The 24,018-nt window shown below is 33.7% G+C and overlaps 1 protein-coding gene across 1 annotated transcript in view; it reads left to right on the top strand.

Moving 5' to 3' along the window:
* Positions 1 to 3,499: 3,499 nt before the first annotated feature.
* The window catches only part of LOC126885184 (uncharacterized), a 217,747-nt gene continuing 197,228 nt past the window's right edge, over positions 3,500 to 24,018 (top strand). The window contains exon 1 of the mRNA XM_050651617.1: positions 3,500 to 3,666. The gene's annotated coding sequence lies outside the window, so the exon portion shown is untranslated. The remainder of the gene's footprint in view (positions 3,667 to 24,018) is intronic.

The raw sequence follows: 24,018 nt of genomic DNA, 5'->3' as shown, positions 1-24,018 counted from the left end.
CACTCTCCTGTCAATTCATCTCTATGAGAGCTTTTCAATATGATTTTGAAAACTTCCCTTTCAAAAATCAGCAGCATATTTATTTCCAGCTGATATAGAGTCCATGTTTCACTTCCATGTGTAATTATTGGGCGAATAATTGGCTTGTAAAGTCTTAATTTAGATTGTCTTTTTAGTAACTTAGATCTTAATAATGATGATAGGGAGTATAATGCTCTATTCACCGCAGCTCTCCTTGCGGAGACTTCTTTTTATATGCGGTTGCCATCTGTGATTACCGCCCCTAGATATTTAAACTCTTTTACTTCTTCGAAGTTGTGGTTATTGATGTTTTGCCTAACTCTTTGTCTTGGATTTTTGTTTACTAGCATGTATTTAGTCTTCTCTTCATTTATTCGAAGGCCCGGACTACCTGTTTCTTCCTCGAGTTGTGAAAACACCTCTCTCACGTCTCTTGTAGAATGAGCGACTGCACCTAGATCATCAACAAACGCAAACAATAGTTTTGATCAGCGATTCGCAAATCCTCCTGTCAAATCAAATGATATTTTACTTATTACATATTCTAAGGACAAATTAAATGGCAACGGTGATAAGGGGTCTCCTTGTCAAAGTCCGTATGTTACACTTAATCTTTTACATTTCTTGTCACTAATTTAAGACATTTTGAAACACAAAAATTAAAAGTAATTCAGGTACAAATAATCCTTCAAAGAGCCACATGTGGCTCGCGAGCCACAGTTTGGCCACCCCTGCTCTATATCTTGAAAATCCTCCATACGATCGAGTTGTGCCCATGAGAACTTTTCATCACTGCTTCAAAGAGTATTTTCCCAAAGTATGAACTAAATCCACTGGGACCTAATTTCCATAAGGTTTGTCGCAGAGGCGGCTTTACCTATTGTGCAGGGTGTGCGGTGCACACGGGCGCCGGTATGTTGGGGGGCGCCGAGCGCCAAAGAGCGGGTCCCTTACTTTGATTCAACATAAAATATGCTTTAAAACGATTAATGAAAAATTGCATTGGCACTTAAGTGCGATTTATAGATTGCCGCCTACCCGGCTGTGCTTCCACCGGATGGGCGGCAATCTTTTGATTCGTTCGAAGACATACCGACAATGATTCCGAAATCGGTTGTGGAACCTATAAAGAACCTATAAAGATCAAATTGCTTGGGACTAAAAATTGAAGTAAGTGATATTATTCAAGATTTTGCTAATGCAAAAGCACGAATTTTTGAAGTTATACTTCTTTACGATCGAGAGTGAATAAGTCATTAAAAGGATGTATTAGTGTTTTTAGTAAATGTATTATTTATTATAATTTTTGTGTCTTTGGATTTGTCTTCCTCGGAAATAAAATATTTTATAATAATAGTAAGTATATTTAAAGTATTTTTGTATTTTTCACTTCGTCTATTAAATTTGTCAGTATGTATGAGAAATCTTGTAACCTGTCAAAGCAAAGGGATATAGCTGAGTGGTAGAGTGTGTGATCGGAGATCAAGTGGTCCCGAGTTCAAATCCCGGACGATTCATTTTTTTTTTTAAGTTTTGGTATCGTTTTAATAAAATTTTTTTAAAAGTGGTAGGTAAGAAAGTTAGTTTAATATTTAAATAAAATACAAATAACCTGTTAAGTATATTAATTTCGTTGAAATCATAATAATAGAAGTATAACTTCTTACGTGCGTACAAAGTACACACACATTCTTTTTTTTTATATATAATTATATGTTGTAACGTTACACACGTCACATCTTTGCTATTTTATTTTTAAATAATTATTTTATTTTATTTTCTTTAATAATTCATTAATAATTATCTTTTTTATTTGTTTTACCTGTTTTCCTCGTTAAAACTTGTTTGGCGCCCTCTTTTGTTATCCTCTTTTAATATCTCTCTTTTCATCTAACATCTAACTAAGTCATACTTAATATTCTCTTACTCTCTATGTATCTCAATGATATTTCAATTATCGTGACAATGTGAATTTGTCGTAACAATGTTGTAGTACCTATGTGCGTCCTGTAATGATTCGTTAATTATTATTATTTTTTTAAATAATCACAAAGTTGTTCTTTTTTTATTGATCTAACCAATTCCTTCCTACAAGTACTATTTACTCGTGTACTCAAACCTGTCAAATTTCCTCAACCAATTTTCAACCTCACCTCATAGATAAAAAAGTTCATTTTTAATTAAATATTTTTAACAGATTTGGGTAGGTTGTTCTGATGTCGTGAATACATATTGGCTCCCGACATCATCTAATATTGCACTATTTGCATCTGGATTTTTGTTTACATTATAAGCGTACCTAATACCCTCTAATACTCTATATACTAGTACTAGGTAAGTACCTCTTCAACTATTCCATTTTGACTGCGCGTCTACCAAAGGGCGCCAGGGCATCGACTGCACACGGGCGCTACATGGGCTAGAGCCGCCTCTGAGTTTGTGCGGGGTACTTTGGGGTATTTTATTTCTGTTTAATTACACCGAGTTTCCTAGTTTTTACAACTGTCACATTTCAGAAAATGAATCATAATAAACTTTTAGTTCTGCATCTAATGTCAAATTAGCTGGAAGCTCTGGAGTGTACCTAATTCGGTGAGATTATTTCGCGAATAAAACTGTATTTATAAATAAGTTTAACTAATATATTATTAATATCTTCGTCTGAATGTTTTCTAAACTGTGCGGTTCACTTTGACAAGTTGAAAGACATTAATTGCGATAAATGTCACTGAATGTTTATTTATTCTTGCATTTTGTATGTAAGTATTAAAAAATAATCTTACGAATATCACACGATAGCAAGAATAAATAAGATAATAATGCTCCAATTTGCTTCTCAAACCTGTTTTCATTCTGCAATAGTCACTCGAGCCCTGCGGGCTCTCCTGTTGCCAGGAAACAAGTTTTCGCAAAATTGTCGCATTATTTTCAATTTATTCTCACTCTCTTGTTATATTAATGTTGATAATAAATTAATTATGTGTATTAAATAAAAATTATAAGGATATTAGTAAATCGACTTACGAAATAAGGAGAAACACTCGTGAATTTAGAACGATGTGTACTTAGCGAGAGCCAACCTAAGACTATCTACCTATAACTTTCTCTAACTTATTAAAGAACCCTCGTAGTGTACCTACGAATATTAGAGCTTCTGGAAACATAAATAAAATTCCTTTTTTGGCCTTGTTTCCTCCACAAGGCTTATGTTTTTAAAGCAATCATTATTAGCCGATCTTGATGCTAGAAATAATTGAATTTTGCGATTCCATCTCTAAAAGACCGGTCGATAGAGTTTCTCGGTTCATTTCGGAATTTTCTTTCATGGATTTGATACTCAGATGTTTATTTAGTTGGCGGTGATTGTAGCAGAATAGAAGCAGAGCAAAACGGAGACTCGACTCAACTCGGGAGAGTGCAATGCAATCCATGGCGCAATTCGTATGCAGTCTCGTTCTCGTAGCTGCAGTTGCACGGCCAACGCAAGGGCAGTTGCGTATCGACATTGGGTTCTCGCACTTTGGGCGGACCGGGGATCTCAAGGACGTTTTTGGTTCACAGTCGGTTAAAGAGTTAATACAAGTGTTGGTGAATTGTAGACGGCAGACGCGAAACATCGAATTCTTCCAGCTTAAATGATCACGTGTAAGTGTGCTTAAAATATAACGTAACTTACGCGTACTTACAAGTTCTTTGGCATTTTAAGTTACTTTTTACGTTTTGTATAATCTGTTAAAACAACACTCCATCGCGAACTTGCTTAATGCCAACTCTCTTCAAACTTAAATTTGTTAAAGTATGAAAACTATAAAACAATAATTAATTATGTATTTATAATACACCTAGTTTCAAAAGTTATGCACCACCTAAAATTATACTCATTTTCATAGTTGAGTTTTTCGTGAACAGATTATAGTGTAGGAAACAGAGGGTTAACCTCGCAAAATGGATAAAGTCCGGTTATATTTTTTTTCTGGTATATTAAGGGATGCTTGTTATGAGACTAACTTTTTCTTAAAAAAATTTGCCCCGGAACCCGCCTTTTCATCCCTTCAATCGGGGTAATTTGTGGTTTTTGCGAAACGTAGCCCTTCCTGTACGTTTTGCAAAAAAAATATTTAATAGTAAAATGAAGAGGACTATATTTCCTACTATTTTATTTCCCGACAGCATATGTCTATCACCCACCGTTTAGCGGGGGTGGCGCCCCAAAGTTGACAATTTTTTAAAAAAGATATTTTAAAAAACATTATTTTTCCCTAACTGTAATGAAAATTAAGAAGAAATTATAGGTTTCATTTAAGGGCAATTGCAAATTTTTTAATTACAGGGTGTTACATTTAAAAAAAAACCCTTTTTATATTATCTGAACCGCTTATAATAGAGTAAAAAAACTTTAAGCGATTATCCATGTACTAGTGTTATTTACAAATTTGTTTAATGCACCCCCATATTTTCCCGAAACCACCCCAAAAAAGGAGAATTAATAAAGAAAATAATCAAAAATTGATTTTGGGCCACCACTGTGGCTTTAGGGTGCAAAGAAAATAAAATATGCATAGGTTATAATGTGTAGCAGACAGTGTGTTCTTATTTTCCATAAGTACGTTTCCATAACATGAATAGGTGACGAACAATAAACAAAAACTGGAGCCCGCCAAAGCATTTCTGAGGTTTGCGGCGCCACTGTGCCGTAACGGTTGCTTATACGAAAAAAATGCATATAACCTTATTTGTAGAGAAAATAGTGGTCTTTAATTCTGTATAAGTTTTGTTAAAAAAAAAGCATAGGTAATGAGAAAATCGTCAAAACATGCTCTCCAAGGGATAGGGGTAGTTTCTGCAGTTTATTTTCAAGGATAGGGGTAGTTTCCGCAGGGATGTTGCAATAATCATATATATTTATGAAAACCCTATTGATGGAGCATATGCCCATATGGGTCAAAACCAAAAAAAAAAGAATTTTCAACCCCCCTTTATTTATCTTTTTTGCTACAGGGGTTGCATTAAGAAATCGCTTTTGTTGCCCATGTATGGGTAATAAGAACGTGCACAAAATGATATATGAAGCATTTTAATAAAGGGCATGGTGTGCGAGGGATTCCAAGAAAATCACTTTCTTTATTAATTCTCTTTTTTTTGGGTGATTCCGGAAAAAAATGGGGGTACATTATAGAAATTTGTAAATAACTCCATTATATGGATAATCGCTGAAAGTTTTTTTACTCTAGCATAGGCGGTTCAGGTGGTATAAAAAGGGGTTTTTTAAAATGTAACACCCCGTAATTAAAAATGTGCAATTTCCCTTAAATGAAGCCTATACCAAAAAATCAGCCACTTATTTGTGATTAATTTCCCCAGGGTTTCTTCTTAATTTTTATTACAGTTAGGGAAAAATATTTTTTTAAAAAACCTCTTATTAAAATTTGTCAACTTCGCGGCGCCACCCCCTCTAAACGGTGGGTGATAGACATATGCTGTCGGGAAATAAATAGTAGGAAATATAGTCCACTTTATTTTACTATTAAGTAAATTTTTTTCAAAACGTACAGGAAGGGCTACGTTTCGCAAAAACCACAAATTACCCCATTTAAAGGGATGAAAAGGGGGGTTCCGGGGCGAAATTTTTTAAGAAAAAGTTAGTCTCATAATAAGCACCCCTCGGTATACCAGAAAAAAATTAAAACCGCACTTGTGTCCATTTTGCGAGGTTTAACCTCTGTTTCCTACACTAGTAACGGATTCCGCTAATTTTTTTTATTATGTTACATTTTTCTTTGGTATTTACACAGTTGGGCAAAAGTTTAGTCAAACTTATTTTTTGTACTTCTATCGGATGGAAGAATAGAAATGTTTTTCTTGTGATTAGTTTGAGACACTCTACTTATAGGGAGGACAAGGTACAAGTGTGAGTATACCTCGAAATCGTATTTTATTCTCATGTTTTATGAACATTTTGTTTTTTGAATGTCCCTGATATCTTTAGAATTGTGGTTTAGCATTGTGGTTTTCAACGTCCATGTCTCACAACGATACAATAAAATAAGCCACACATAACATTTCAGGACCTTCTTGTGAATATTCGTCGACAGGTTTCTGTTACATAAAACTGGTTTCCAGGTCATAAAAGCCTTACGTGATATTCCGATATTGGTTATTATCTCTTCATCATAGTCGCAATTTACATTTAACCAACTGCCAAAGTATTTAAAATGGTTTACCCGTTTTATTTCTTCTCCATCAAGAGAAAGCAGAGGTATAACCAGGATGATCCTAAGGGGGGGTTACATCTACTTGAAGGTCTCTGGGGGGTATGGAATAATAATGGTGTTAAGCGTATAGAGCTCAAAGTACATCCAAAAGGGGGGTATAACCCCCAAAACCACCCCCTGGTTACGCCTATGAGAGAAAGCATACCTTGATCTATATTAATCTTTCCAACTACCATCCACTCTGTCTTTTCACTGACTAGATTTACTAATGTCTGGAGATTATATCGTCCCTACCATTTCCAACTATCGAATGTGAAAAATCAGGTTTTTCAGATTCGATACCTTGTCCTCGCATTATACGTGATACATCTTGTGAAAAATTCTCGTTATTGTAGCTTGATCAGGAGCGCGGGAAATATGCTGTTTAAACTATCGAATATGAACATTTTTCCATTTGGTTGACTGCAAACTGACGAAAATGGTTGTATTCGATACTTTTGTTTTGTATAAATATAACTAAAGGTATATTTGTACAATTCTACATGTCTAATGTGTCACATTCGTTAGTTTGTGTTGTAATTTATTCAACAGTTATTCAATTATAATCTGTAAACTTTCGAAAATACTAAACTGCTGAGAAGATCAAAATGCCCGTGTTTACAATTTGTGCGTATTTTATTTCAGTATCGCTTCCAAGAAATTTTTGTGAGGCAGTTTATGATTTCATTTTCACGGATTTTCATTATTTGATTATACAGTTATTCGCTATTATACATTCGCTACAGTGGCGTAGCATGAGTGTCGGCCGCCCGGGGCGGAAGACAGTTTTGCCGCCCTCTTATTTAGGTATTTTTATTTATTGTATAAAAAATTACATACATTAATTTTAGAGAACTATTCGGCGAGAACAGTCATCATTATTTTGCATTATACAGGTTGGACTTTAAATAAAAAAGTTTATCTAAGTTTTACAATCACTTTTGTTAATACAAAAATTCTTTTACTTTAACCAACTAGATACATTGATATAACTTGGTACACCTTAACGATCGACAAAATTAAATAAAATCAATTTTTAGTTAGAACTAGAACGATCCTATAATGTTATATTTTTATTTTTATTGAAAAGTATAAGAGTATTTGTTAGAATTAAAAACAAAATTTCCGTCTTCAATTAAAAATGTTTACGTCTATTTTTTTTTAAGAGCAAAGTCTTTTATTGCACCATCAATGTCTATCGCATCACACACCTCTTGCTCAATAGACAAAATAGCCAAATTAGTTAGTCTTACAGTACTCTTTGTCGATCTTAAATAATTTTTAATCATTTTAAATTTTGAAAAACTCCTCTCACAGCTGGCATTGCTTATAGCAACTGTGAAAAATATTCGGAACATTATTAAAATATTGTTCTGAAGCTATTTCCGTGTGGCATTTTTATAATTAACTATTTTCTATGGGAAATAAGCCACAATTTTACTGAAAAAATGAATTTATTAACGTTTCGAAGCCCAAATCGGGTTTCGTTGTCAAAATACAAAATACTTCTAAAATAAACATTTATTGTAGAAGTATTTTGTATTTTGACAACGAAACCCGATTTGGGCTTCGAAACGTTAATAAATTCATTTTTTTTTAGTAAAATTGTGGCTTATTTCCCATAGAAAATAGTTAATTATTAAAATATTGGGCAGAGTATCTTCCAGCTTGGATTTAACAATAAATTTAAATAATTCAAGTGAGTCTGCATTAATCAATTTCGTTGCCTGTAGCAGCAATAAAAGTCCGCAGTCGAAGTTTTTCCAGCTTGAAACCCTGCTCGTCAATTTCGTCAGATGCGTAGTCTAGATTTCATTCAGTGTTGTCTGGATCTAATAATATAGCCTGAGTTAGATAAACAAAATTATCCGTTAAATTCTGTGCTTTTGAAAATGCTCACGAATTTCTACAATAACTTTATCTAACGAAGAAAACAGCTTTCGTGTCAACTCATTTTTCTGTCATCGAAAATATGTTTTCTTGTTATGCGCCTCCGAGGTTTTATGGAAATTCCAAGTTCTTCACACATATTTTTGCATAAGCTACAGCACCAGTTGCCCATTCCTCTCTTTTCTCTATCAATATCATCTGCAAAGCATTTACTTTCTGAGCGCACAATCTTATGTCAAGTCCCCTCGATTGTAAATATTTTTGTGCATCATTCACTTCATGTAGCACCGGTTGCCACAGGCCAAAGAAACAAAGAAAGGAAAATGACTGCATCGAAACTAGTAAAGCACCTGCATCATCTGTTCTAGTGTTTAAGCTTTCAACTGCCTCTGTCAGTTTTTCCAAAGTGACAAGAATGTCTTTGTAATGATGTCATGTTACATTTACGTCATCACCTCTTGCACTCCACCGCGTGTCTTGAATCCTTCTTTTGCCTGTAGCTGCTATCAGAACTTCCCAACGATGTGTCGATGAGAAAAAAAAAAAGAATAGCAACGTTCTAAAGTGCCGAAAAAAGTTGTGCTGATTGTTAGTCCTTAACGGGGAATTCCCACAAGTCAGTATAGACGTTGTTGCCAATCGCTACAAAATATCATTCAAAGAAAAGGAATTTCCCGAATTCGTCACAAAATAAGTAATGAAAAATTCCGTGCTCCTTTCAATCGGTCCGAATTTGTAGTTGCGATTGTAATATAAAATGGTTCAAATATTTACAAAATATTTTTATTATTTATTGTTAAATTTTGCCGCCCCCTAAAAAGTGCCGCCAGGGGCGGGCCGCCCCTGCTGCCCCCACTACGCTACGCCACTGATTCGCTACTTTGAAACATCGGACCGAAACAAATCTTTGATTAATACAAAAAGCAAAGTAACGAATGTGATTTTGGAAAGAAACAAAAATGATAACAGTTCAAATTTGTTATCAATCTAACAAGGATTAAACATTACATACAAAAAATATAAAAATTTTCCCATTTGTCAATGCGCTGATTTAGGAGTTTCTAAAAAAGAGTTTTTTTGCTCTCCTGAAAAGTACAACTTTTCAAAATGGCAGGGACGATATTAGAGAAATTTTCTGCAAGAATGACTGTATCGTCAGCATATCTGATATTGTTGATTACTTCTACGCCGAGTCTTACTCCCTTTTTGTCTGTCGTCCAAAGCCTCCTTAAAGATTTCTTCAGGCTGGGTCGCTGGGTGACAAAACGCAACCCTGTCGTATTTCACGTTTGATGGGTAGTTTTTCAGTACGACTATCTCCAATCTCCAACTTGGATAGGGGCTACTTTATTGTAACACAAGTATTTTAACCGTCTTATATGGTAATAGTCCTGCTGCCCGCAGGCAAGTATTTAAATTGCCTGACTTGTTCGATTTTTTCTTCAGAGACAGAGATCTTTGCATTGGAGTAATTATTTCTACTTATAATTATTTTCTTTGTTTTTTAATATTTATTTTCAAACCCTGAGCTTCACTTGCAAGAGTTAGATCAATTAAAATTCATTGAAGATCTTCGATGTTATCTGCCACTATTGCTGTGTCATCGGCATCCCTGATGTTATTAATAAATATGCCGTTAACTATAATACTTTTATGAGAGTCTGCCTCTGCTTCTGTGAAGGCTTTATCGACGTATACATTGAACAACATTGGAGACAGTGTACAACCTTGCCTTACTCCTTTTTTTATTGAAAAGTCTTCTGTTTCGTTGAAATTTTGAAGTCGTTCTGTTGTTGTCTGGTTCCAATACAGATTTTCGATAATTATTATGTCCTTGGCATCTAGTCCCAACTCTTGTAGGTATTTTTCAGCTCGTGTTTTAAATTATCGAATGCTTTCTCATAATCGATGAAACAGATAAACACGTCCTTTCTTTAATCTAAACAGTTCTATATTAATGTTTGCATACTAAAGATAGTTTTTCTCGTGCCAAGTCCATTATTGAAACCAAACTGACTAATAATTTATACTAAAATCACAATATAGGTGCACTAGAAATAAACAAATCACAACACGTTGAATGTTACAAGGAGCACTCCCAAATCATGATTTACAATGTATGTATATATGTTACAGTTCAAGTTGATTATCCAGTTGGAGTTGACTTTTACTAGTTCGAGTCAACTCTAACGGCTGGTTTCAGTAAAAGTTGATTATAAATATAAAATGAAGATTTATATTCAACATTTACTAGTAAAAGTAGACTCCAACTAGTTAAAGTATACTCTTCCCAATGTAGTCCTGTCGCCAGGGGGGGTACAACGGCCTTCTTAATTCAGATGGACTTACCCAAGTTTTTTTTATGTATGTTGATCCGGATGTCGATAAGATTGTTATAAACAAAGAAGTTGAGGAATTACATAACAGCGATTTCTCGCAAAAAAAAAACATTTTTTTGTATTTTTTGGGTCATTCTAACCAAAAAATGTTCCTACAAGTTTTTTCGTAGGATGCATAGTTTTCGAGATCAACGCGGTTGAACTTTCAAAAAATCGAAAAATTGCAATTTTTGAACCCGAATAACCTTTGAATAAAAAATAAAATAGCAATTCTGCTTACCGCCTTTAAAAGTTTGAGTCAAATTATATCTGTTTTGAATATTTGTATTGCTAAAAATTTATTTTTTGATTGTTAAAAAAAGGTATAAACACATAGTGTTTCCCGTGCCTAATACATGCGTTTTAATGCATGCTACGTAGAAATAGACCCGCTTGCACTTTTACCTATTCTACCTACTCGTTCGATTTTAAATGAGAAATCATTGAAAACATCACTCAAACACTGGGTGTTTGTAGCTTTTTTTACCAATAAAATAATAAATTTTTAGCAATACAAATAATTAAAACCGATATAATTTGACTTGAACTTTCAAATGCGGTAAGCAGAATTGCTATTTTATTTTTTAATCAAAAGTTATTCGGGTTCAAAAATTGCAATTTTTCGATTTTTTGAAAGTTCAACCGCGTTTATCTCGAAAACTATGCATCCTACGAAAAAATTTGTAGAAACATTTTTTGGTTAGAATGGCCCAAAAAATACAAAAAAATGTTTTGTTTTGCGAGAAATCGCTGTTATGTGATTCCTCAACTTCTTGGTTTATAACAATCTTATCGACATCCGGATCAGCTGTTACCCAAAAAATTCGTGTTCTACAGGTCAAAATACATAAAAAAAACTTGGGTAAGTCCATCTGAATACAGGAGGCCGTTGTACCCCCCTGGCGACAGGACTAATGCTATTTAGTAAAAGTTGATTGTGATTCACACAAACAGCCGACTCTACAAATTAAATGTTACTGAATATGTTCAAATTAGTCTAGGCTGTATCGTCGCCCCCGTTAGGTAAATTACTCTGATTCGAATTTTTTGCACAAACTTGCTCAAAAAGAGGTCCTCATAACAAATCTACTGGGTGCCAGGCAGTACCTTGATCGATAAATTGTTTAAACAAATTTTTTTTAGACAAATTATTCACAAAAATGATTTTTTCACTCCGAACAATTTTTTTTAGATCATTTGGGTTATTCTGAGCAAAAAAAGGTATTTTGTGATTTTTGTATAAAATTGATTGTTGTACTGTAAAGAGTTATACGCGATTTAAAATTTGAAAAATGCGAAAATAGCCATTTTCAAGGCTTAATAACTCGGTTAAAATCCATTATTATGAAAGTCAGAAAGTGACCAAATCAAAGTTTATAGCCCCCTCTACAAGATAAAGCAGAAATTTTTGTCACTATTTTATTACTAAGCTTTATCTTTAATTATTAACAATGAGCGCTAAGTGCGTACTAGTCGGCCGTCAATGGTGAGTGCTAAAGAGATGCACCATTCCGGCCGTCCAATGGTGAATCTCACTCGCACTCACATTGACGGCCGCCTCAATACACGCTTAGCGCTCATTGTTGATAATTAAAAATAATATCTTATTAATGAAAACAATTTCTTCAGGATCTTATACAGGTAGCTTTAATCTTTGATTTTTTTTAGTTTCTGACTTTCATAATATATAATATCGTATGACATTTTTGCCTTTCGGACAGTTCCGGCACCAATTACACCTTTAACCCTGTTTCAAGTAACTAGTGTCGATGTACACTAGCCCAGGGGGACCGACGGTTTAACGTGCTCTCCGAGACACGGTGAGACGACTTGTGTCATTATTGGAAATGAAAATGGTTTGTCTTTGGCAGGGCTCGAACTCACGTGCACTGGCGTATGAGGCTAGCGATTATGCCGTTACTCCACGGCCGCTCGCTCGACTTTCACAATAATTATCTTTAACCGAGTTATTAAACCTTGAAAATGGTTATTTTGGCGTTTTTCAAATTTTAAGTCGCTAATAACTCGAAAACAGTCAATTTTAGAGAAAAAAAGGCTCAAAGGATCTAAAAAATATTTGTACGAAGTGAAAAAATTATTTTTGCCAATTTGTTTAAAATCATTGTTTATCGCCAAACGTCACTAAAATCATTCATTATTGTACTCATTTGCCCTCATTTTCGGCAGTAAAGTAACACTTTGTTGTATTGAAAGAAGAATGTTACTTTACCTGCCGCGATTATTAATCAAATTAACCGAGATTGAATGTAAGTTGTCAATGGCAGCAATCGATTATTTATTTGAGTGAAATTAAAATTTATTTACTTTAATTATTAAAAATATTGTACAAAATGTATCTTATTATTAATAAAATGTATGTCAAAAAGTAAAATTCTGTAGTGTTTCGCAATTATATTCATACAAAATAAATCAAAACTTTACAGATTTAGTAATTAGGTAGGTACAGTAGGAAGAATGAAAGAATACCCATGAACGAGCACATAAAACACGCTGTGTCACCGTGTCACACAAAAAAATAGCCAGCGCAAGTACATGTAATAATTATTATTACATGTAATTGCGCTGGGCAATTTTCTTTGTGACACGGTGACAGGAAAATACAGCGTGTTTTATATGTTCGTTCATGGGTATTCTTTCATTTTTCCGACTGTATACAATATTGATAACTATCGATTAAACATCAAAACCGGCCATCATGCAAAAGTCATCTGTCATTACTGTCATACGAATTTTTTATTTCGTCTAAAATTAAAAAAATTTCCTCAAAGTTGTAAGTAAGTGTTAATGTTTTTTATGATTGACGATACAATTTTGTACGCACCACCTCAATACTCTTTATCGAACGCGTCTGTTGCTCGCTTCGCTTCCTCTGCTCGTAATATCAGACTCGTTCGATAAAGAGCCACTTTACGGACTTGGTACATAAATAACTATTAAACAATTTTTCGACCACGGTACTGCCTGGTACCATCTGTCCGACAGCGAGTATAACTCCTCCTTAATTATAACAGGTAGAATGACAAATGAGGTGTCAAATGAAAGATTAATATCCAAGGATGGTACTAAAGGTGACAAAACCCTAGGCTGTCTGTCCGTCCGTCCGCGAATATAACTCCTCCGTCATTATAACAGGTAGATTGACAAATCTTCTTCTTCTTCTTTTTGTATAGACATTACTTTGTCTGTTTTTTCAATGTGTCTCTAGTAAGTTGTCATTTCATCGTTTTCGTGGTCTTCCCACTAAACGTCTTCCTATTGGGGAACCGTCTCTCGCTGTCTTGACTACCCTATTTGTTGTCATTCGACTTATGTGGTCATTCTATTCTATTCTTCTGTTTATTACCCAGTTATTAATGTTATCCACCTTGCATCTCCGTCGTTTATATGTACTTCTAGCTCTGTCCCATAGAGTCTTACTATCGATTTTTCGAAGGGTTTTCATCTCGACTGTTTCGAGCAATCTTTTTGTCATCTCTGTGTCGGGTTGTGTTTCTGCCGCGTATGTCATTATTGGTCTGATGACTGATTTGTAAATTCTGCCTTTCATTTCTTTTCCGATATGACAAATGAGGTGTCAAATGAAAGTTTATAAACCAAGGATGGTAATATTCATTTTCTTCTTTCATCCATTAAATCCAATATTTCCTCTGTCATCCATCTTTGCTTCCGTGGTCGCTGTTTTGTGAGCATTTCAGTTGCCGTTGCAAGGGCGTGTCTGATTTCCTCCCGAAGGCGAAAGTTAAGGATGTTTAATTATATGAAAGTGTGCTAAAAAACAGTGCGAAAAAGTAAAACCCATTTAAAATACATTGTTACTTCAGACACAATTTAAACCCTTCATGCACTGCTATCTATATTTACAATTTTCACACAATAAAACCTTTACATCAGCGGTTCTCAATCTTTTTGAGTCTTGTACCATCTAAAATTTCTTTTATTATATTTCTATATTTTTAGATTGTATAATCAAGACTTACTATGTACTACTATTTTAAGTTTTTGTGTGTTTTGTGTACCACCGCAAATAATGATATGTACCACCAGTGGTACATGTACCACAGATTGAGAACCGCTGCTTTACATAATATGAGATAGAGTAGATAAAAATTATTTTTGTGAATTTGGTTAACAAAAATTGGTCAAACAATTTTTCGACCGCGGTACCGCGTGACACCCTGTGTATTTGTTATAAGGATTGTTATACGGATGTACATATTTCTTTGAGTAAGTTTGTGCAAAAAATCCAATCAGAATAATTTACCTAACGGGGGCGATGTTACAGACTATACTAATAAGTAGTTAAAACGGTCAAAACAAAGAAACGCACACTCATCAAAAATGCACTTGAGATTCTCGTATAATCAACATTTACTGAATCGATCCAGGAAGAGTTAACTCCAACTAGTAAAAGTTGATTTAAATTTTTAAAATCAACTTTTACTGCTCGTTTCAGTTGGAGTTGACTCCAACTACCTAGTTGGAGTCAACTCTAACTGAGAATCAACTTGAACTGTAACATATACATTGTATATATCCCAAATCATGATTTACAAAGTTTATACATTGTAAATCATGATTCGAGAGTGCTCCTCGTAACATGGAAGTGTCTTGGTTTGTTTACTTTTAGTTCAAGTTGATTGTGACTTTAGTATATACTAAATTTACAATCAAGATGCAGTAGAAATGAACAAACCAAACCGCGCTAAATGCTACTAGGAGCACCCCCGAATCATAATTTACAATGTATATATGTTACCGGTCAAACCCGATTTCAGGACAAACTAGTTTATCCTGATATAAATACACACACTTCAGGCCAAACTAGTTTATCCTGTTTAAATAAAGACTCACACTTCAGGATAAACCAGTACGGCCTAGTCTAAACCAATTTAGCCGAGTCGAAAGTAATTTAGCGAACATGTAAGGACTTTTACATGCGGGGAATTCCCAAATCACGTCCCAACAGGGATGGCAAAAAAAATTATACATCGATATATTGTATCATATCGTCGCCTTAATACTATAACTTGATAACTCGAAATTAGTAGTTCTGAGATAAACGGTTTTGATGATTTTAAAGATATTTATGCTGCTACCATGATGTTGGTAAATACGGAATTCACCCTGCAGCTCTAAAATACTGTTCCTTAACTTTTTGGCTACTGATCTATTTGGGAATACGATGCAAATTTGTTTTCCAATATGGAAAATAACATGAAAAAGTAAAGTTATCAACTTTTAGCACTACCATAATGTTAACATTTGGTAATGTCGCATGTCGTGCCAAGTTGCATCTAAGTTAATTTTTTAACAACACTAATAGTTTAAGCAAGCATTATTTTGGTGAAAATTAGCCCTCCGCCATGGAGGTTGCCAGAACTGCTTAAAATTCTCGAATTTTTGCGTTAACATGAACCGAATCAACAGATAGCAAATACGTGGTAGGCTCAATGGTTTCAGAAAAACACGTTCTACAACTAAATAACTATAGTTAGCTAGTTGTAGCATTCAGTGTATGTCGCATTCACGATTATTTTGATTAAACAATACATTGATAACTCATCTTGTCAAGTTTTAGCACTGAATATTAGGGGCATTTGAGTTTTATCAACTTTTGTCAATCATAAATAAATACTTAACCCGTTTGGAGCCAGTTATCAAGTTCTTACACAATATGGAGGCAAATAAAATATACTAGTTTATCCTAACGCGCTTAGGACAAACTACTTTGGCCTAGGCCAAACTAGATTGCCTTGAAATCCGGTTTGGCCGGTAACATATACATTGTAAATCCTAAATAATTATTTCCAAAGTTTATACATTATAAATTATGATTCGGGAGTGCTCCTAGTAGCATTTAACGTGTCTTGGTTTGTTTATTTCTACTGCATCTTGTATTTAGTATAATGTGTAATATTCCCAAGAAAAGTTTTAAAAAGTGACTCATGAGACTTATTAACAGGGCCGGCTTTACCTATTGTGCAGGGTGTGCGGTGCACACGGGCACCGGGATGTTGGGGGCGCCGAGAGCCAAAGAGCCTTTACTTTGTTTCGCCATAAAATATGCTTTAAAACGATTAATCAAAAATGACATTGGCACTTAAGCGCGATTTATAGATTGCCGCCCGCCCGGCTGTCCGTCCAACGAACGGGCGGCAATCTTTTGATTCGTTTGAAGACATACATATACCGACAATGATTCCGAAGTCGGTTGTGGAACCTGTAAAGGTCAAATTGCTTGGGATTTGCCGGGCATTTTCAAAGGCGTTTGTACACGTGTCGCGGGAAAATTTTGCGAAATAAGCTTTGACGGAATGGAATTAAGTATTACATTTAAGTTAACATGTAAATATAAATTAAAGCGGCTTTTATTTTGATTAAAATTATTTAAAAGGAAGTTTTCTTTTATTACTACCATAAATTATTGCGACTTTCAGCTAACTAAAAATTAACTAACCAATTCCTTCCTAAAAGTACTATTTACTCGTGCACTCAAACCTGTCAAATTTCCTCAACCGATTTTCAACCTTACCTCATAGATAAAAAGTTCATTTTTAATTAAAAATTTTTAAGAGATTTGGGTAGGTTGTTCTGACACCGTGAATACTTATTAGCTCCCAACATAATTTAATATTGCACTATTTGCATCTGGATTTTTGTTTACATTACCGGGTGTCCATTTTTTCCCCATTATAACTGCCTATAACTTCTAAACGCTTCAAGATAGAAATATGCGGTTTTCGCTGAAATGTTTTATTTTAGTAAAAGTTTTGTCTGAATTGATTGAATTTTTTATATCGCTTTCAAATACGAAAAAAAAATGGCGGATTTTGGAAAAAAACGTTGTTGACTTTTTTTAATGGAACACTCAGTATATTTTTTTGTAAATTGAAAGAAGGGTCATTCACCTATCCAGCGATATAAAGTTTTTTAAAATCGGTGGTCACCTCACTGAATAATTAATTTTTAAAATGAGAGGTGCAACGTGGATATCACATACCTAAATAACATTACATATAAGCAAATTGATATTATGTTATGTGATTTCCACATTGCATCTCTCATTTTAAAAATTAATTGCTCAGTCATTTGATAACCGATTTTAAAAAAATTTATATCACTGGATAGGTAAATGACCATTTTTTCAAGTTACGAAAAAATATACTGGGTGTTTTAATAAAAAAAGTCAACAATGTTTTTTTTGAAGTTATACTTCTTTACGGGCGTAATGACGGTGAAATTTTATATGGGAAAACCTAGCGACCGGGCGCATGCGCATTATAACTTTGTTCTGATTGGATGTTCAAATGACATGACAAAAATTATCCAATATGGCAGCTGTGGCACTGTGTTTGGTTATAATGTATGCTTGTTGCGTTTTAAAATTTGTAGGAAGAGAAACAACAAACAAAAAGTTAGTTAATGGTTATACTGCCTTTTTAAATAGTTTTCATATTATATTTTCGGACTTATTTACATAGAAGAGATGATTGTTGCATGCCAATGTGAAAGCTCATCAAACTGTGCCTAGTATGAGTGCCGCAGATCTCGCTTATTCAAAGCTAAAGAATCTTTCACTGGTAAGTGTTTTATAAATAGTTGATCAAATTTTGTTATGATATTTGAACATAGCCACTTTGCACGACGCAAGTGGTTGCGAAATTTATTAGTCGTTATACGGGCTCCGATACCTACCTTGAACCTACCAAAATACATAAGTAGTATGTAATACTTTTTTTTACATAATTTGATTACCATCAAAATTTCTATCAATATTCACCTAATATATTGTCTTCTTACCCTATGTTTTGTTGTATTTTTTCAATTCTAAATCATTTCAATTCGAAATCAAAATAATTTGATTTACATAAGTTAAAAATGTCAAAAGGTTAATCTGTTTAGTTAGACGATCTTCGCACATAATGACAAGCTGTCTCTGTGGCTCAGTTTTAATGCGAGTGAATCCCAATACAACGCAAATACCAGCCGCGTGGTAAGTTGGTTCGAATCCCAATAGAAACTTTTTATTTTTTTTATACATTTTATGATTGTAAGTATATTTATTATATAATTTAATTTTCAGAAAATACGTATTTAGTTAAAAATTTTTCCGACAATTAATGTTCAGAAATCATTTGTGGCATTTTTAATGTGTTTGTGTGTGTTTTATTTTTTTATTATTTTAATTTTTGGCCCTGTTTTAATAAAAATATTTGAGAAGTATTAAGTATAAATTAATTTAATATTTAAATAAAATATAAATAAAAAGTATATTAATTTCGTTTATAATCATATAATCATATAATAGAAGTATAACTTCTTACGTGCGTACAAAGTACACACACATTCTTTTTTTTTTTTAATTCCGCCATTTTGTATTTAAAAGCGATATAAAAAATGGTCATTTACCTAAAAACTTGAAAAAACGTTCATTTACCTATCCAGCCAAATAAAAATTTTTAAAATCGGTTGTCAAATGACAGCAATTCATTTTTAAAATGAGAGATGCAATGTTGAAATCACATAACATAATATCAATTTGCTTAGTTATGTTATTTAGGTATGTGATATCCATGTTGCACCTCTCATTTTAAAAATTAATTACTCAGTGATTTGACAACCGATTTTGAAAAACTTTATATCGCTGGATAGGTGAATGACCTTTCTTTCAACTTAAAATATACTGGGTGTTCCATTAAAAAAAGTCAACAACGTTTCTTTCAAAAATCCGCCATTTTGTTTTACGTATTTGAAAGCGATATAAAAAATTCAATCAATTCAGACAAAACTTTTACTAAAATAAAACCTTTCAGCGGAAACCGCATATTTCTATCTTGAGCCGTTTAGAAGTTATAGGCAGTTAATATGGGGGAAAATATAAGTGGACACCCGGTATAAGCGTACCTAATAACCTCTAATACCCTATGTACTAGTACTAGGTAGCATAGACGCCCATACCTATGGGCAGGGTCGTGCCCCCCTGTCTTTTCGGGTACAAACTATAGTCATCCAATGTATACAAAATGTAATGTGCAACATCTTCACGTCTGCCCCCACCCTAAAAATTTTTATATCGGCGCCCATGCTAGGTAGGCACCTATTCGACTATCCCATTTTGACTGCGCTTCTACCAAAGGGTGCCAGGGCATCGACTGCACACGGGCGCTACATGGGCTTGAGCCGCTTTTGCTTATTAACGTCCATCAAGTTAGCAGAACACAATTATTCTTATACCATAATTGAGTGTAAATTAAAAGCAAATTTAATGTTCCAAGAAAAATTTTATTGCTCTTCTTCTTTAAAACTTATCGCATGTTCTGCTAACTTGATAATCAAGCTAGCAGAACAGTAGTTCAAAAATTGATAAATCATTTATAATTGAATTCCAAAGTATTATCTGAATTAAATGCTAATTTAATGTTCCAAGAAAAAATTTATTGCTCTTCTTCTTTAAAAGTTATCACATGTTCTGCTAACTTGATAATCAAGCTAGCAGAACACTTGTTCAAAAATTTGATAAATCATTTATAATTGAACGCCAAAGTATTATCTGAATTAAATGCTAATTTAATATTCCAAGAAAAAATGTACTGCTCTTCTTCTTTAAAAGTTATCGCATGTTCTGCTAACTTGATAATCAAGCTAGCAGAACAGTAGTTCAAAAATTGATAAATTATTTACAATTCAATGCCAAAGTATTATCTGAATTAAATGCAAATTTAATGTTCCAAGAAAAAATGTATTGCTCTTCTTTTTTAAAAGTTATGGCATGTTCTGCTAACTTGATAATCAAGCTAGCAGAACAGTAGTTCAAAAAATGATAAATCATTTATAATTGAATACCAAAGTATTCTTTGAATTAAATGCAAATTTAATTTTCCAAGAAAAAATTTATTGCTCTTCTTCTTTAAAAGTTATCGCATGTTCTGCTAACTTGATAATCAAGCTAGCAGAACACTAATTCAAAAATTTGATAAATCATTTATAATTGAATGCCAAAGTATTCTCTGAATTAAATGCTAATTTAATATTCAAAGAAAAAAATTTATTGCTCTTCTTCTTTAAAAGTTATCGCATGTTCTGGTAACTTGATAATCAAGCTAGCAGAACAGTAGTTCAAAAATCTATAAATTATTTATAATCGAATGCCAAAGTATTATCTGCATTAAATGCAAATTTAATGTTCCAAGAAAAAATTTATTGCTCTTCTTCTTTAAAAGTTATCGCATGTTCTGCTAACTTGATAATCCAGCTAGCAGAACAGTAGTTCAAAAATTTCATAAATCTTTTATAATTGAATGCCAAAGTATTCTTTGAATTAAATGTTAATTTAACGTTCCAAGAAACAATTTATTGCTCTTCTTTTTTAAAAGTTATCGCATGTTCTGCTACCTTGATAATCAAGCTAGAGTTTCTGGGCACCCTGTATATAGGCTGGTTAGGCTGGCAAGGTGTTATATTTTCTCGACTCTGCTTTACGGGATAGAAACATGGACACTTAACGCGTCGACTACTAAAAGTTTGGAAGCATTTGAACTGTGGGTGTCTAGAAGAATTCTGAAGATATCATGGACCGAGCATGTAACAAATAACGAAGCCATGGGAAGAGTCAACAACAGAATGGAAATATTGGAAACCATTAAGACATTAAAGCTGCAATACCTGGGGCATGTTTTGCGTAATGAGAGATACAACATACTTCAATTAATTATACTAGGAAAAATCCAGGGCAAGAGAAGCGTAGGAAGGAGAAGAATCTCATTGTTGCGTAACTTGAGGGAATGGTAAGGATGAACATCAACCGAACTATTCAGAGCAGCAGCATCTAAGATCAGATTAGCCGTGATGATTGTCAACCTCCGTCGAGGATATGGCACGTAAAGAAGAAAACCAGAGTATTCTCTGAATTAAATGCAAATTTAATGTTCCAAGAAAAAATTTATTGCTCTTTTTTAAAAAGTTGTCGCATATTCTGCCAACTTGAATTCAAGCTAGCAGTAGTTAAACTTTAACATTGAAGTAGTTCAATGATTATTGAATTGAAAATTGAATACCACAGTATTCTCTGAATAAATGCAAATGAAATGTTCCAACAATAAATTTAATTATTTTTTTTTTGGAAAACAAATTTAATTCCACTGGTGCTATCTAATACCTAGAGTTACGTTGTTATTCTTTGTAGGGGTCAAACCTTACCGGGGCTGTATTGTACAAATTCGTTTACAGCTTTGCTTAACTCTTTACGATATGAGATTTTATAGCTTTTCTAGACACTTGCTGCACGGAATCAATTAATTGTATGTACAAAATGGTCTTACCCTCACATTTTAAGAAACTGATGATAACCATTCCCGTTTGGCTGCACGAAGCTAAACCGTGGGAATTTTAACAATAATTACCAAAAGCAGATGCGATTAGAAACTCTAGATCAGCGGTGCTCAAAGAGTCGATCGCGATCGACCGGTCGATCGCCAACGTTTTTGAAGTCGATCGCGATTCACGGAAAAAATACAAATGGAAAGGACGCGGATTTCGCTGACTCACGGCATGCGCAACTTTACAACTTTTTATCAAATAGAAATGCGCAATCAAGGTTTTTATTTTCTAAATTGTTTTTTTTACTAGCAGTCGAGCGCTGGACGCTTGCAGTTTATGTGGTAGATCCCACGCAGTTTAAGTCTGAGCACCACTGCTCTAGATCAATCTCCTTCACTGCACAATTGAAGTTTTTTACCATTCGTCAACATTGCTTCAATAATATTGTCCGTGTAAAGGTCGCCTTTCTGACAATTCAACAAAATTCAATTCTTAGCAATTCTCAACGGTTCGGACTGTAACGTTTTCGATAATAATAAAAAATATTATTTTACAATGACTTTCACCGACTGAGCAATAAAAAAAAAGGATTTCGGTACCACTATTAATATTAGGGGAGTAAAGTATGCTAAATGTGCAGTCACTCGAGCGCTTTGGGGACCTATTGGGTTGTGAAGAGTAGGTCCTAAAACCAAAAAAAGTTACGTAAAGTTTTCCATTTTAGTGGGCGCTTGCCATTTTTTAATTAAATTTTCCATTTCCAACAATCGTTTTTTCCGATTATAGCGCCATCTATCCATAGTTCGAAAAAATGTTTTGAATAAAAGTTGCTTATTTTTACGTAAAGAATCCAAATCTGGAATATATTTAAGATTTTAAAGTAACCCCCACCCCACCTCCGTGAGGGGTCGTGTTTGGTACCATTCGATAGATTTTTCAAAAATATTGATTAAGTGTATATTTTGCAGTTTTTCGATCTAATGTTTTTTTGCGAAGTATCGCGGGATTTATATTTAAAATTTTAAATTTACCCCCACCCCTCTCCGTGGGGTGTCATGTTTGGTATCATTCTATAGATTTTTGAAAAATATTGAACACGTATTTTTTAGTTTTTCGATTTAACGTTCATTTCGCGAATTATTCGCTTTTTTTTGTGAAACTTTTTAACCCACCCATTTCCTTACGCCCCGCTCAAATCGTCAGATTTTTTAAATATACACTCTTTTGCATGTACTTAATTTACCTTATCTTAATCTGACAATTTCGAGTATTTTTAAGGATAGATTTTTTTTCGGGCCCCCCTTAACGAACTCCCCTGTGTTAAGAGCCAATATATGGTAGAGGTACATCTGCAGGGCACCAGGTTTCTCCCCATATGATAATCTGACGCGCTCGAGTAACTGCAAAAATCCCCGCTTGGGCTCCCCTACCATAAGAATTTGTATGATTCTATACAAATACCAACTTCGAATGTGCTTAAAAAATTAAAGGATGAAAATTTAATAGTCACTCGTGTCCCAGTCGAGGGTGTTCATTAAAGGGTTAAAGGGTTAATAATTTTTTTATTGGAACATTAAATTTGCATTTAATTCAGAGAATACTTTGGCATCCAATTATAAATGATTTATCAAATTTTTGAACTACTGTTCTGCCAGCTTGATTATAAAGTTAGCAGAACATGCGATAACTTTTAAAGAAAAAGAGCAATAAATTTTTTCTTGGAACATTAAATTAGCATTTAATTCAGAGAATACTTTGGGATTCAATTATAAATGATTTATCAAATTTTTGAACTAGTGTTCTGCTAGCTTGATTATCAAGTTAGCAGAACATGCGATAACTTTTAAAGAAGAAGAGCAATACATTTTTTCTTGGAACATTAAATTAGCATTTAATTCAGAGAATACTTTGGCATTCAATTATAAATGATTTATCAAATTTTTGAACTACTGTTCTGCTAGCTTGATTATCAAGTTAGCCGAACATGCGGTAACTTTTAAAGAAGAAGAGCAATAAATTTTTTCTTGGAACATTAAATTAGCATTTAATTCAGATAATACTTTGGCATTCAATTACAAATGATTTATCAAATTTTTCAACTAGTGTTCTGTTAGCTTGATTATCAAGTTAGCAGAACATGC

This window comes from Diabrotica virgifera, chromosome 5 (assembly GCF_917563875.1).
Source record: "Diabrotica virgifera virgifera chromosome 5, PGI_DIABVI_V3a".
Taxonomy (NCBI): Eukaryota; Metazoa; Arthropoda; class Insecta; order Coleoptera; family Chrysomelidae; genus Diabrotica; species Diabrotica virgifera.
This window is presented reverse-complemented; position numbering and strand designations above follow the sequence as displayed.